The sequence below is a fragment of the Cicer arietinum genome, chromosome 1 (assembly GCF_000331145.2).
Source record: "Cicer arietinum cultivar CDC Frontier isolate Library 1 chromosome 1, Cicar.CDCFrontier_v2.0, whole genome shotgun sequence".
In the NCBI taxonomy this organism is placed as follows: Eukaryota; Viridiplantae; Streptophyta; class Magnoliopsida; order Fabales; family Fabaceae; genus Cicer; species Cicer arietinum.
The window spans coordinates 18,679,676-18,696,717 of NC_021160.2; the positions used below are offsets into that span (position 1 = coordinate 18,679,676).

General features: G+C 31.5%; 1 long non-coding RNA gene and 1 pseudogene across 1 annotated transcript; one reads left to right on the plus strand and one right to left on the minus strand.

Moving 5' to 3' along the window:
* Positions 1 to 9,040: 9,040 nt before the first annotated feature.
* Positions 9,041 to 10,905, minus strand: LOC140920325 (uncharacterized). The gene is made up of 3 exons (XR_012163151.1): positions 10,596 to 10,905; positions 10,368 to 10,489; positions 9,041 to 9,175 (listed from the first exon to the last, which is right to left on the minus strand). It is a non-coding gene; the product is annotated as an uncharacterized lncRNA (long non-coding RNA).
* A 3,108-nt stretch (positions 10,906 to 14,013) lies between these two features.
* LOC140921100 (uncharacterized) lies at positions 14,014 to 15,454 on the plus strand (annotated as a pseudogene).
* Positions 15,455 to 17,042: the final 1,588 nt, after the last annotated feature.

Here is a 17,042-nt window from a genome sequence, read left to right on the forward strand (position 1 = left end):
CTATCAATGAGTTTAATTTCTAATTTGTGATTCTATTTTTATTTGACTATAGAATTGATCAGCCTCAGTCCCGTGGTGTGGTCTTGCATTATTCAAGCGTAATCAATCCTATATGAATTTGGTTTCTTTGATTGGATTAAGCATCACAAACATCAAAATATTACTATTAACGATTAAGCGTCGCAAAATTATAATTCAATTAAATTAGAAACCGAAACCAAATTCTGTCAAATAAATTTAATCAATCCTATTGAAATTCAATTTAACCAATCAAAATATCAATATAATCAAATAAAATAAAAAATCTGAACTCATGGGTTAATCTTATAAAATTAGCCTTCCATGAAATTAAAATAAAAACTATTTATTTCTTGTAGCAATTTGAATCCTAATTTTTTCGTTTTTAGAAAATAAACAAAACTGCCAATATATATTACTTGATATTGGGCTTTAGGGTTTTGGGTCTAAAAACAAGAACAAGTGACTCGCTAATTAAAATTATTACAAAAGTCCAGATTATGAAATTTGCAGTTTAGGCCCAGTAAAGTTCGGAATTGGTCTTTGCTTCCAATATAAAAGTTGTAGCTCAGATGTTTAGCTTTCCAATGCCTACTCATATGCACCAATTTGATACTGTTATGACCTACAGAGCGAGAAAGAGTCACAATACAAATAATAAAATTAAAATGCAAATAATAAAATTATAATTCAAATTCGACCCAAAGTTTAGAAACAAGCTAAAAATATTAATCTAAGCTATGAAGAGCTTTTAAAATACCATACTAAAAAGCTAGAAACATGTGCTCAAATGCTATGATAACTCCTCCAACCACTTTGCACCTCAAGGGAAGTCTAAATGGGGTTTCCATCGTGGTTTTAATCAATAGGGGCACCATTCACAATTTCGTTTCACCTTGTGTTGCTACTACATTGAGTTTAACAGTGGAACAAAGAAGTTTGATGGGAGTAAGGTTGGGAGACGACCACCGTGTGTCCACAAGAGGGAGGTGTAGAAAATTGAAAGTACAATTAGATGATTTTACCACTAACGTTGATGCTTTTGTTTTGGAATTGGGTGATTTGGATATGATTTTGCGGGTGACTTGGTTGCAAATATTTGGGAAGGTGACCTTTGATTGGGAGAAAATGACCATCAATTTTCAATGGGAAGGAAAAATGGTGGAACTATATGGTTAGTTCTTTACCATAAAAGACTTGGCCAGTTCTATGGAACTTCAAGCACAAACTAAAACACTATATAGTTTATTGGAAGAAGAATTGGTTCAAACTTCAAATGAAGAATTACAAGAGCTAACTCAAGACCAACAACAAGAGCTTCAAGACTTGTGGGAGAATTTTAAGGGAGTTTTTGAAGAGAATATAAGACTGCCTCTTGAACGAGATATACCTCATACAATTCAATTGAAGAAAGATGAAGGTCTTGTGAATGTTAAGCCATAAGGAAGAGATCGAAAAACAAGTTCAAAGCATGCTGACCCAAGGTATAATTCGAAATAGCTCTAGCACATTTTCTAGTCCCGTCATTTTAGTTAAAAAGAAAGATGGGTTGATCATAGCATTTGGGCACATGTTTCTAGCTTTTTAGTTTGATGTTTTAAAAAGTTCTTTATAGATTAGAATAATTTTTTAGATTGTTTCTAAACTTTGGGTCGAAATTGAATTATAATTTTATTATTTGCATTTTGACCCTTGCTCAGATTGGTGCATACGAGCAGGCGTTGGAAAACTAAAAATCAGAGCTACAACTTTTGTATTGAAGTAAAAGTCCAATGCCGAACTTTACTGCCTGAATTGCAGAATTTGTAATCTTGACTTTTGTAATAATTTTAAATTGCGGGCAACTTGTTTTTAAACCCTAAAGCCCAAAATCGAGTACTATATATTGGGAGTTTTCTTTCTTTTCTAGAGATGAAATTTTAGGTTTCAGATTGATACAAGGAATAAACACTTTTTATTTTAATTTCATGGAAGGCTAATTTTATTAGATTAATCCACGAGTTCATAGTTTCATCAACACCTTGAGATTCAGGTTACACTATCAATTTTGCTTCATGTTTTTATTTCTGTTTAGTTGATTATATTGATATTCTGATTGCTTAAATTGAATTTCAATAAGATCGATTAAATTCATTTGACAAAATTTGGTTTCGGTTTCTAATTTTATTAAATTATAATTTTGCGACGCTTGATCGTTAGTTGTAATATTTTGATGATTGTGATGCTTAATCCAGTCTTAGACTCGAGTTTCTTTTGGCCCACTTTTTTTAAAGATGCTTTTGAGACTTACAAAATTTGTGAACAGTGCCAAATAGCAGGAACAACAATCACTCGTAGGTGTGAGATGTCTCAACAACCTATGTTTTTATGTGAAGTATTTGATGTATGGGACATTGACTTTATGGACCCTTTTTCTTATATCTTTTGGTTTTGTCTACATTTTAATAGTTGTTGATTATGCTTCGAAGTGGGTGGAAGCAATACCCACTAGGACTAATGATTCTAAAGTAGTTGCAGATTTTATCAGATCAAATATTTTTTGCAGGTTTGAAATACCTCGACCCATCCTAAGTGATCAAGACACTCATTTTTGCAACCTCGCCATGGACGCTTTGGTTCAGAAGTATGGAGTTGTGCACACAATTTCTACACTTTATCATCCCCGGGCTAATGGAAAATCTGAAATCTCAAACAGGGAAAACAAACAAATCTTAGAAAAGATGGTGCAACCAAACAGGAAAGACTGGAGCCACCGACTTGAAGAAGCTCTTTGGGATCCTAGAACAACCTACAAAACACCAATAGGGATGTCCCCTTATTGACTTGTGTTTGGTAATGCATGCCACCTCCCAGTGGAAATAGAGTACCGTGCTTATTAGACACTCAAGAGTTGTAACCTTGAGATGGAGAAAGCAAGTTTCGAGAGAAAGTTTCAATTGCAACAACTGGAAGAGCTTAGGCTTGAAACTTATGAGAACTCTCGGATCTATAAGGAGAAAACTAAGTACTTTCATTATAAGATGGTTTCTAGGAAGGAATTTTCCATTGGCCAAATTTTTTAGGCTTAATTGCAGTTTTGGTCCCCCTATTTTAGCTGAATTGTGAAAGTAGTCCCTCCATTTTGTTTCTCCCCAGTTCTGGTCTCCAAACAGAATTTTGGTCAAAAACTTAATGAAATTTCATTTTTTAAAGTCGTACTACACTATTTATAATCATAGATTCCAGGTACAATTGTTGCAAATGAGATTTTGAGGCATGATGTGACTTAAATAAATGCAAAAAAAATGAAATTTCATCAAGTTTTGGACCAAAATTCTGTTTGAGGGACCAAAACTGGGGAGAAACAAAATGGGGGGACTACTTTTGCGAATCAGATAAAATAGGGGGACCAAAACTGCAATTAAGCCATTTTTTTATTGTTCAACTTCCGTATAAAAATTATGACTGGGAAACTTCGATCCAAGTGGATTGGCCCTTTTATTGTTACTAATATTTTTTCTCATGGTGCAGTGGAAATAAAAAATGAAAACACCGAGAAAGTGTTCAAAGTAAATGGACAACACCTCAAGCTATTCCATGAGAGCTTTGTGCTTCAAGATGCTACTATAGGAGAACTCTCCTTGAAAAAGCCCACCTACACTGAAGTTTGAATAGGGAGCTCCCTTTCCTTACTCTTACTTTATACTTGTTACTTTCATTGAGGATAATGTGTAATTTAAGTGTAGGTGTATTATTTTGGATTTTATTTGTTATATTTCAAAAAAAAAATATTTTATTTGTTATATTTCAAATATATATATATAATATAATATAAATGGACATTGCACTGCATTCTTTTTCATCAGATTTTATGGTTGTAAATGTTGTGAGTTTGTTTGGACTGCCATGATTGGATAGTATATTTGCATTCTTGGTAAAATAAATTGGATTAACATGCTAAATTGTGTATCGTGTGTATCATTTGTCATAAGTCATTAACCTTTGTGAGATTTTTGAGCCTTATTATGAATGGAATACATTTTTCCATCTTTTCTTTCTTGTGTGTTATCTCACTCATGATTGCTAGTTATGCTAGAACTTGACTTGACTCTTGTCCGCATACATATATTAAAATGATCTAGGCATTTGTTTCTTGTTAAGCTACTAGCCAAATAAGCCTACTACAATTATCCATTTGTTTAAGCCCCTTTGCACCTAATTATACTATTCTTTGTTATATAGCTCATTACAAGCCTAAAAGTGAAAAACAATGAATTGACATAATCTTAGGGGATAAAGGAGTCTTTCCTTAAATAAAGGTAGGGGTGTTCAACTTGTTTGTTTAAATTTGAGGGTTTTTCAACAACAAAAAAGAGAAATAAAAAAGAGAAATAAAATGAGTAAAATGGTTGTGTTGTGAGCAAAAAGAGTGTGAGAATAAAAGTCAATGATATTTTGTTGAGTTACTTCTTAATGTTGTTTTTCTCTCTTAATCATTACTCCTTTATCCTCTTTGATTTTGAGCCCTAGTCTCCTTAGGATTATCTCACCCTTACCTTGGCCACTTTACAACCTGAATAAAGATCTTTTGACCATTATGTGCATGTATTTCAAATATAAATGTTTGAGGCTTGTCAAACCTATGGTAGTGCTAGTTTTCATGATGTGCTTTGAGTGTAAACAATAGCCTAAACAGTTTGAGAGAATTTTATATCTTGGGAGGACTCTATCACTTATGATGCATTCTTTAGTTAACTTGTCCTCTTGCTTTCCTTGGTTGTGATAAAAAATTATTTATGATTGTTTTAAGCTAGAAATATTTTTTTCTCTCACCATTTTGCATTCATGAGAATATTTGGAATCACATGCATTGTTTTGCTCGGAGTGCAAAAGCTTAAGTGTGGGGGGAATTTGGTCATAGCATTTGGGAACTTGTTTCTAGCTTTTTAGTTTGGTATTTTAAAAGTTATTTATAGCTTAGAATAATTTTTTAGCTTGTTTCTAAACTTTGGGTCGAAATTGAATTATAATTTTATTATTTGTATTTTGACCCTTGCTTGCTCTGTAGTCCATAGCTTGAGCTCTGAATATTGGATTGGCGCATATGAGCAGGCGTTGGAAAGCTAAAAATCAGAGTTACCGTTGGAATAAAAGCCCAATGCCAAACTTTACAAGGCCTAAATTGCAGATTTCGTAATCTGGACTTTTGTAATAATTTTAAAAAGCGGGCCACTTGTTTGTAAACCCTAAACCCTAAAGCCCAAAATCGGGTACTATATATTGAGAGTTTTCTTTCTTTTTTAGAGATGAAATTTTAGGATTCAAATTGATACAAGCAGTAAACACTTTTTATTTTAATTTAATGGAAGGCTAATTTTATTAGATCAATCCACGAGTTCAGAGTTTCATCAACACCTTGAGATTCGTGTTACGCTGTTAATTTCGCTTCATGATTCTATTTATGTTTATTTGATTATATTGATATTCTGATTTCTTAAATTAAATTTCAATAGGATCGATTAAATTCATTTGACATAATTTGGTTTGGGTTTCTAATTTAATTAAATTATAATTTTGCGACGCTTGATCGTTAGTTGTAATATTTTGATGATTGTGATGCTTAATCCAGTCAACGAAACTGAATTCACATATGATTGATTACGCTTGTTTGATCAATTCTATAGTCAAATAAGAATAGAATCACGAATTAGAAATTAAATTCATTGATAGAATCTGTGATAGGTCTGAAACTCGAATCAGTGGATTAATCGTTTTGCTCATCTGTTAAAACAAATATATAAAAACAACTTTTTCGAATTTCAACTTTCAATTTGGCTAATATTATATATTAGAAGTCCTTGCGAAATGACTCGAGTTATTACCTCTATTTATATTTTGTCAATTGTATTTGACCTGTGGGCGACAATGGATGATGGGTCATGGAGGATGTGTGTTGTTTATAGAGAATTGAATAAGTTCAAAATTTTGAAAAAATTTATCTTTAGTTTTTATATAATGTTATAACAATTTTTAATGTTGTTACCTGGTTGTCAATAGACAAATATCTTATATTTTTGTGTTTTGTTTGTTTATTTCCTAACAAGTTAGGGACTAACCTCAAGAGAGTTTAACACCATATTTTCATCCAATTCCTTATGGCATTATGCAAATGAGTCATATTTCTTATATATTCAACATTTCTTTTATTCATAATCAATGTGGGACTAACTAGTGACACTTGAATTCCAACATAACTATCCCACTAAACTTGCATTTATCTCTAAGCACGCCTATTAGGAATCTTTTGAGTTACATTTCAGCACTAAGATGATAAATGTGCTCCCTCCAGGCCAAATTCAAATACAAGTACATGTCCTACATTTATGTATGAAGAACACCCCATGCTTAGGATTTTCTAATGTAGCCTTTGATTCACCTCTTGTCTGAGTCACAAAGAAGGCTATCACACCCTAACCACACCAACTTCTTTATGAGCATATTGAGTTTAACCTAGCCTTCTTGAGGAAACTTCCATAAAATTTATATTGTTTCTGTTGAATTCAAGTGTTAGTAGTTAAGTCTCACATCAACTATGAATGGGTTAAATGTTGGATATATAAGCGAGATGACCCATATACCAATTGCTTTAAGATTTTTGGTGGAGATGTCGTGTCAAGGTCTCTTGTGATCCTAGAGCATTTATACCGAAGTTGGTAAGGATACATCCATACCCTGTTAGAATTACTTTACCAATTCATCAATACAAATCATACTCATGTAAAAGATTATAACTATAATCATATTATAGTGCGGAAGCCAAATAAACAAAAATAATGAATATAATATAATAATACGATCTACAAAATACCTTAATCCAATATTTTTGCAATGGCCACTTTAGAAGCAACAATTGTGACATCCAAAGGAAAGGAAGGGTTTAGTAACCACAAAACAGAAAATCAGATCCTAGTAGCATTCAATGAAAACCCTCATGCCTTTAACAACTTTGTTAAGGGACTTGTATTGGCTTTATATCCACTAACAAAATAGGGTTAGTAATTATTGAAGCAAAATCTCAATTTGATAAGTTAAAAATAACAAACATCTTAAATTATCTTTTAAAGATTTTGATCATTTTGTGATCTAAGTTGTGCTTTTGAGTATTTTAAGATTGAAAACACGAATTAATTTTAATCTAAACATTTTAATCATAAAAGAATTATGACAAGCCTCTCACTATCTTAGGAATATTTATAAGATTTAAGTACTAATTAGAATTTCTAGAATCTTATTAATTTTTAATCTTGTGCTTTTAGTAATATTAAATAAGGATCAAGGGTAGAATGAGAAATGGTAATATTAACCAGTCCAAGTGGCAAAGTGAGCACATGTCATCATATTTCTCTTTCTTTATCCTTCTTTCACATGTTTTAACCCATCTTCCACTTTCATTTTTTAGTCACATACTCTCAAAGTCTTCTAAAAACACCAATATCAGTTACTGTTCATCGTCCACACCAATTCTCCATTCCTCCTTCTTTCCCAAATCTTCCAATACAAAAAGTTCACTAAAATCCCCCAAAGCTGTCCAGTAATCTTGCATGCCAAAATCTGCCTCTTCATCCTCGTGAATCAACTCAAATCAGTAAAGTAGGGAAACCGTATGCAAGAGAAGCTCAGAGCTGCTTCAAACCAGGATCATCTTTTCTTTAGTGCCATTTATGTGAGTTCAGTTACATTAACTTATTTTTACCATGAGGGTTATGAGGGGTTTTATTCATTGAAATCATTTATTTTTTGTCAGAAATTATTTTGGGGATTGTATGGGTTGAAAGAACAAAGATGCGTAAGAAATTCTTTGAGGGATTGTATGGGTTATCAGAAATTATGTTTGAATCTGTTCTAAGTATTTGATGTTGATCAACGTGTTTGACGTTCAAAGTCGGATCAATATTGTTTATAACAATGTTCTTCAAAGTTTCAAGTCCAGAATTACTTCCAAGTATTTGATGTTGTTCTTCAATTCTATCAAGACTTAACTTTTTAGATATTTTCAATTTTTGCAAAGTTGATTGATGATCATTGTTGTAAGATTTTTCAATTGCAGTTCTGTTGTTCTACCCGCTGAAATAGAAAGAATTCCTTTTATAGATGCAATTATGAACGTTTGTTTTGCTTCAGTATTGAATTGAAACATTGTCTTGTTTCAATTTTGTTCTTTTTTGAATCATTACTTTGAACCGGTGTGTTGCGGTGTTTTTCCACTTTTGAACGTTACTGTAGATTTCAAAATTTTATTGTTGTTGTCAGTGATGAACCTTTTGAAAAATGTTTATACCAATTAAAAAATACTTAACCAATATTTCCATTTGGTGCAATTTGGTAAGTAACCAACTGAAATATTTACTGTATTTTCCTAAGACTTTTTCTGAGTTTTCACATCTTCCATGATCAATATTAGAGAAAAATTTGTAGGTATCAGGATTGTAGGTAAAATTGTTTCAGAATATGATTTGGAATCTTCTTGATTTTATTAAAATCACATCTTCCAAGTCATACACAATTCTCCAAAACTGTTGACCTTCATCAGAGGCATCGACTTTTTTAGAAGCGTTGATTTTTTGTAAATTAAATCTAGTGTGTTTACTATTTTAGGTTTGTTGACTTTTGTCAAAGTAATTGTGTAAATACCAGAAGTAGAGCCAAAAGTATGATAGTCAGATTGAAGTGTGTCGATATTAGAAGTAGAGTCAGATGTTAATGTGTGGATTGTGACACCCTAAACCCCAAAATAATATATATAATAATTTATATCATATTTCTATAAAATTTGCAGCTGATAAATAAAAATTTGTTTCCAAGAAATAAAAACTTTTATTTTTTTAATTTAGGATATCACGTTTCTCAAAGTACACATGGAACAATTCAAACTTTATTATTCAAATAAAACAATTTAATCTCAATGAACTTGATTTAACTATAAATTCTTATTTTAATTCCAAAAACTTACTAATACTAATGTTTTCATATAAAAAGTCATTCGTAATTACATAACTAAAAAAAATAAATTACAACTCTTAATTCTCGTATCACCTATCAGAGCGGGGTTTCTCCCAAACTTGAACTTCAAGACTCATTAACCTTTAAGAACTGCGATTTCGCAAACGCATGACCAAGCCTGTCAAACACAAACAACGAAGGAGGTGAGTTTTGAAATCATGTTAATAGTATAATATAAGTATGAAGAACACGCAAACAATCATAATATACCGTATCATAATCACATTACAATGTATCAAAATATTTAAGTAAATAGTACCATATTATAACATCAAAGTCACTCAAGTAAAATAATCATCTCATTATAATATGCATCAAATCATCTAAGGGTAATTATTATTACTTTTGAAACACATCAATCACAACAAAACAATCACAAGGAAATGCAATGCTATGCATGAGCTTAGACTCTACTTCACAATGTGGTACCATTCTAACTCTGAAGTACTTGGTTATGAGGCTTGATACTATGCCACCATCTCGGTGGACGGACAATTCAAATTGGCTATGTCCTCATAGATCCCCCCAACTCAACCCGAGACACATATACGCGACAGTCAAGGTAAATGTGTGTTGCATGGTAGCTTCCGACATTTGGAGTGCGACCTCCAAGTCACCAAGGAATTCCCTATCCGAATACCTCCAAGGTCTAACAATCTTACGTTAAGGCTCGACAGCAGACCGCCACGATCAGGCTCATTCAGTTGTACTTCCCCGAGATCACTAGGCTTGTCAGACCCTACCTATATGATGAAAAAAGAATCTCCACTTCACAAATTCTCAATAATTGTTTTCTCCCCTCGTTGGCCTATGGTACTCCATTAAGACATTCATCTCAAACACAATTTGGAATCACAATAATCTCATCACAATTTATAACATCACTATCATTAATCACACGTCATCACATATACTCATCACAATCTTATAACATCACTATCATCAATCAAACATCATCATTATCATCACATAAACATATGTCATACAATGCATCCATCTTTTATTATCACATCACATAAATTCGTCTAATCAAACACATGCACATAATTTCATTCAACATCCAACATCACAACAATATAAAATATCAAATACCACACAATTATTCAAAATTAAATCAATCAATATCTTATAAATATTTCTATTTAACATTTTAATCTCACAATTCCAATATTTTCACATTAATTAATTTATCTTTCAAATGGCTACTATTGTACATAGCGAGCCTCAGATGAATTGTTGGGAAATACAGTTTTCCCGTTCATTTCACAATATATTATACTCATGAATTCAAACGCTCTCTCACCTCGTACCTTATTTAGACGCTTTCTCAAACACAGAAATAAATGGTAGTTTTCATCAGCAACCGCAGATCGACAACGTATAGTGAGCGAATCCGAATAAATGACGAGTTCACAAAATCGTTGAGACGTGACTGATAAATTATGCGGAGCATAAAAATAAATGTTAAATAATTAGTAATAATTTTAGGAACAAAATTGGAATCAAAACGATGAGAAAAAGTGCAGAAAAAGTCTCACCGACTCGTCGTAGCGCCAGAAGGGTCAAACGTCAACTTCACCAAAAAATACAAATGAGTAGTGCTTCTTGAAGGTTTCGGCGAGAGGAATCCAAAAACGATATCAGTTTTATGAGACGACAAACATGGTGATCGGAATCGGTCAAAAACAGCTCGCCCAAGGAAAGAAACACAGCTGTTTCTGATTAAACGGAGTCACGATTGACAAAATTGATGACAAAAATAGATTCAGTGGACAATTTTGTGTAGGACAGAGGTTGTGATCATTTCAAAATGGCAAGGAATTGATGGGACGAATTTGAGAGGAAGAGGGTGTTATGCTGTTGACGGTGCGCTGCTGTTTGTTCTTCCTGTTTTAATTGCAGATTGAGGGGTGTAGATGACAAATGTACAAGTGCAGGAGTAAAACAGTCTGTGAGGCCCAACACAGGGGAGTCCAGTCTGAAACAGAAATGAGGGTGTAATGAACAACTAGCAGGTGTAGAAAAGAAATGTCCAATCAGTAATAGCCTAAATTAATATGCAGAAGTAGAAAATAGAGGTGTAAATAGTCGTCTGATCTAAAATTCATTTTTTTGTATTTCTAAAAGCCCTTAATAAATAAATAGTTTATTTTACTTTCCTAGAAACTTTTCTCCAAAATACTCATTTTAACATAATATCATCAATACTAAATATAGATAAGTATAATTTTAACCAAAACTCTCATATTCAAAATAATAACTATGATTATTACTATAACATCTTTCAAAATAATCACATAAAAATACATCATCTTTATAGAATAGTCAAAATGATAAAATAAATAAAATTAACATCAACAATTTATATTACTTAATAATTAAAAATAAATATGTGCAACTATATAAAAATAAAGAAAATCAATATTAAAATTACTAATATATCAAGATAATTATTTGTAAAATAAATAATTAAAATAAAATATGTTTATAAATAATTAAATATAATTATGTGTACACTTAACGTCGGTCACACATACCAGAAAATATCACATTAATTGCAAACGCACATATACATGTAGATTCACCTAAAATCTTATTCTTTAAAATATTACACTAAAATACTATTATTTAAAAAAATATATATCAAATAATAAAATATAATATTTATTATTTATATCTCTCATTTAATAAAATACTTAGAAAACTAGCACATCGTAGAAATCACCCACATGACGAAAAGTATCCCAAAATTTATCAACATATATTATAAACTAATTTTAACATCAAATTAATTATTTAAAATTTTATTTAATTAATAAAATAGTTTATTATAAAATTTGGGGTGTTACATGGATAACAAAGGCAGAGTCAATAATCTGCTTGTGTTGAATTACTTTCAGAGGTAGAGACAACTTATTAGAACATGTTGTGCATTAGAGTTTGAGCGAGTTTATCAGATTGAGCGCTTCATAGCTAGCAAAAGGCGCGCTTCCTTTGATCGTGTTGTTTCCTTTTATCTGTGCATTTCTTTTGATCATTGTGTTTCCTATGATCTGTGTGTTTCCTTGGATCATTGCATTTCCTCTTATGTGCGTGTTTCTTTTGATCATTGTGTTTCCTATGATCTATGTGTTTCCTTGGATCATTGTATATCCTCTGATTAGTGCATATCCTCTGATATTTGTGTTTCCTATGATTTTATTTGTATCCTCTAATTTTTACCATTTCTTCTTATTTGTTCATGGATTTAGAATGTACCTGTTTGTTCTACTTTTTCTGCTCACTTAATTTAGAACATTAGTGTATTAAATTATTCTCACAAACTTCCTTTTGTTATCAACGAAACTAGAAATGAATTATTCTCCAAATTTATCTTGATTTTAACAATCTTCCCCTTTTTGTTGATGACAAAACGTCATTTTTGTGAATAATTTAATTAAAAAAATTAAGCATAAAATAATCAGATGTTCCCCTAACATATAGCATATATGATTTGTTTCAAAAAATTTCTCCCTCTATATAAAATAACTAATCAAAGCAAATGAGAAAAAAATGTTCTACAAATTTTTTTCTTTTCTCCCCCTTTGTTATTAGACAAAAAAGAGTAAAAATGTATCAGAGGCATATATGAAATGGAACCAAATATGAAGTATTTAAAGAACATCTAAAATAAATGCAAAATTATAAAATATTGGAGGCATGACATATATTGATTAGAATATCATTCAGAAATGTAAACAAGGTTCAAATTTTCTTTAATAAAAAGGAACTTGTCTTCAGTAAGGGGTTTTGTGAAGATATCAGCCCATTGATGATTATAGTGTCGATAGATTTGATGTCTAGGATTCCCTTTTGAACAAAATCTCTAATGAACTGAAGTTTGATTTCAATGTGTTTGACTCCAGAGTGCAGAATTGGAGCAAATGGCAGAAGTGTAACCACAAAATATAGGAATTTGACTTTCATTGAGTTTGTAATCTTCTAATTGATGATTCATTCACAAAAACCAAGTACTACAACTAGCAACTGATATATATTATGCCTCTGTTGTTGACAAAACAATTGTCCTTTGCCTTTTGATAGACCATGATATCAAATTACTGCCAAGAAGTACAATTTGTACTAGTGCTTTTCCTTTCAAGTTTGTCACCTCCGTAATCAGCATCACAAAATCCAACCTACTTTTAATCTGATGATTTCTTATAAAATTGCCCTAAGTTGGTCGTACCTTTCAAGTATCTTAATATTCTCTTGGCTATTGTTAGGTGAGATTCTCTTGGGATTGACTAAAATCTGGCACAAAGGAAAACACTAAAAAGAATGTATGGTCTTGAAGCAGTTAAGTATCAGAGTGATCATTTCCCTCCTATGAAGATTTTTTGCTCAAATCATGTTTCTTGAATCATCTTTATCAAGTGAGCAGGTTGGGTGCATTGGAGTGCGCATGGGGTTTGCACTCATCTATTTTGATCTTTTTGAGAAATTCTTTGGTGTATTTGGTTTGATGGATCAATACACGATTTTGAGTCTATTACATTTGAAATTCCAAGAAAAACTTGAATTCTCCCATCATGCTCATTTGAAACTCTTTCAGCATCAACTTATCAAATTCTTGACATAACATTCTATTAGTAGAACCAAATATTATATCAGCTACATATATTTGTACTATAAGAATATCATTTTTAGAAGTTTTTGTGAATAATGTAGTATCAACTTTTCCTCTTTCAAAATTATTTTCAAGTAAAAAATTACTCTATCTATCATACCAATCCCTAGGTGCTTGTTTTAGAACATATAATAATTTTTTTTAAGTTTAAAGACATACTCAGGAAAGTCATCATTTTCAAATCCTAAGGGATGTTTTACATATACTTCCTCATTAATATATCTATTTAAAAAAAGCTCTTTTTATGTCCATTTGATACAATAAGGGCTAATGTTTGAACAAACCAAAAACAAAGAACTTTAATAAACTTTATAGTTTATTATCCACGAGGTATGGTATTTTTGAAGTCTAATGATGCATCATATGTTGTCAAAGAAGATGCAACACTATGCAATATAGTTCATGAAAAATATCGGTCTATATTTTGGTCTCCTTGTGCGGCTCATTGTTTGAATCTAAGGATATTTGTAGCATGCTTCACATTGCAGATCTTGCCTCAAAGGCTTCAAAGGTAATTGTGTTTGTTTACAATCATATGGTTTTCTTATCTTGGTTGACGAAAATAAAATGTTGTAAAAAATTGGTACGTTTAGAAGCAACACGATTTGCTATAGCTTTTATTACACTATAAACTATGTATGACCATAGGCATGATTTACAAGCTTTGATGGTGGACAAACATTTTACTACCCATAAGCTAGCAAAGTCTGCAAAACAAAAGAATGTTAGTACCATGATTTTGGATACTAAATTTTGGAATGATTGTTTCATGATTGCAAAGTTTATGGGTCCCATCATACATCTACTAAGAATTGTAGATGGAGATGAAAAACCCTCTTTGGGTTATATTTATGAAGACATGCAAAGGGAAAATAATGCAATTAATGATATGTTTAGGAGAAGAAAGTCGTCATATACACATAAATCATTAAGGTCGGATGGGATAAACACTTAAAACGTAATCTTCATGCAATTTCTTTATTTTTCAATTCCACATTCTTTTATGATGAGAACTATCGTGAGAAGAGTATGGTTATGGAAGCACTTATTCAATTAATGGAAAAAAATCTATTTGTCCTAATGTATTCAAAGCCTTTGAAGAGATTAAAATGTATCGTGATCGGGATGGAATTTTTAGCCGAGAAAGTGCTATTGAGGCATTAAAGCAAACACAACTTGGTGAGCACTAAATCATGACTTCAATGTTTAAATTTTAAATTTTAAATAGTTATACATATTTTCTACTTTTTGTACAATGCTTTTCTTGTAGAGGAATGGTGGAAAATGTGTAGGGGTAGTGCTCCAACTGTGCAAAAGATGGGCAATTTGCTTCATAGCCAAACTTCTTCATTAGGGTGTAAGCGAAATTGAAGTTTCTTTGATTGTATCCATACAAAAGAAGAAATAGACTTGAACATCAAAGACTTCATTATCTTGTCTATGTGGCTTATAACTTGCGTTTAAAGAATAGGGATAAAAAATTTATGTGAAAATTCAACCAATTATTGCTTCCATTTGTTGTATACAATAGCTTCTGAATTTGTCATTATGTTTTATTGTTGGTGGAAGACGAGTAAGATATGTTATGAATCAATTGATAAAATTGACTTTTGCGTCTTTGAGGAAGAACCAACTCATGAACTTGATAATGAAGAGATTGATAGTGTTCTTTATCACAAGAATGCAATTCCAATTGTTGATGATTCATTTGGAAACAATCCAGATTAATGTTTAGTTATAATGAGTATTTTTGTATTTACTTGAAAAATGAAACAATGAAATTTACTTTTTCAGTTGTTTAATACTTAAATAGGCGATGAAGAACTTGATACTACATAATTTCATGTTGAATGAGATGATGGTGATGCAAATGGTGAAGTTGTATATCTTCTCATTCCTATTATCTTAATTGAATATGGAGAAACAAAACTCAGTGAATATTATATCGTTTTTATTCTTGGATGATATTGTGTTTTTAACTTAAGAGTTATGTAATTTGGATACAATTCAACTTTGGCATATAGTTTTTAATTTTTTAGGTTATTTTGTGACATTTTCTGGAATTTATTTTTAATTGTGGAAAATTATGGACATGGTGCAATATTTTAAGTTATGTACTATTGCATTTAATTTGGCAAGAAGGATTACAAAGGAAAATGCTACTTCTACTATGGTTGAACCAAAAAGAGTGTAAGTTGAAGAAAGAAAGAGAAATCTTGAATTTTTTTTTGTCATCGATGTCAACTTCTTCTACATGTGTATAGGATACAATGTCTAAATTGTTAGAATCTTGAATAAATTCAAAAGTCAATCTACATATGTGATATGCAACAATTGTTGCTACATAAACAATGATATTTTGTGGTAATAAAAGGACAATTATTGGACTTAATTTGGACCTTAATAAGTGTTTACTATGATTCAAATCTTATTTTTGAAACATCACTTCCATTTCTGTGGATGATAAGAAATGATGTTTGTTGTAATAAAAGGACAATTGTTGTTTCATTTATTCAACTGATGTTTTCAATGTTGGAGATTTTGAAATAAATGAACCATGTGCCATTGATCTCAAGTTGTCCATGTTGGGAAAAACCAGAGATAATTAGCGATAATTATCTCAATAATGCGGAATATTTTTTCCCCCACCTGTGTAGATAAATGGCCAAACAGAAAATACAATTCCAAGAGCAATAATAATTGGCAGAAAATTAAATATGAGACAAACACAATTTTAACGTGGAAAACTTCCCTCAAATTGAGAGAATAAAAACCACGGGACCTAACTATAATAATTAATGGGTACACCAAGAGTCTTCCTAATAACAATAGGGAATATCAATCAACAATAACAACCCTATAACAACCTTCCACTAAAGTGGGTATGCCAAAGTAACTCTCAGAGAAGATAAAACTACTCAAATTATATATTAAAATAACAAACTCAATGGTAGGAATAACATACTAAATTTGTAGATCAAACGGAGCAAGTTTGCTACACACCTGTTACCACCACTGGAACCAAACCCTTATTTTTCTTCTCTGGAAATCGTTCTTCTTCCGTTGTCTTTCTGTGTGTATTCTTAGGGATTTCTAAATCCCTTTTATTACCTTCAAGTGGGCCAAGCCCATTAAAACCTTTTCTTTTTCTTTTTATTTCAATAATAATAATAATAATACTAGTAAAATTGGTGGGTTCCACTTGGGGAGTGAGCCCACCCAACAAATCTCCCCCTCACGACTCAAGTGGGAATGTATGCTCAACCATGCCAGCTTTCTTTCTGCAACATATCATCTTCGACACAGGCAAGGTCTT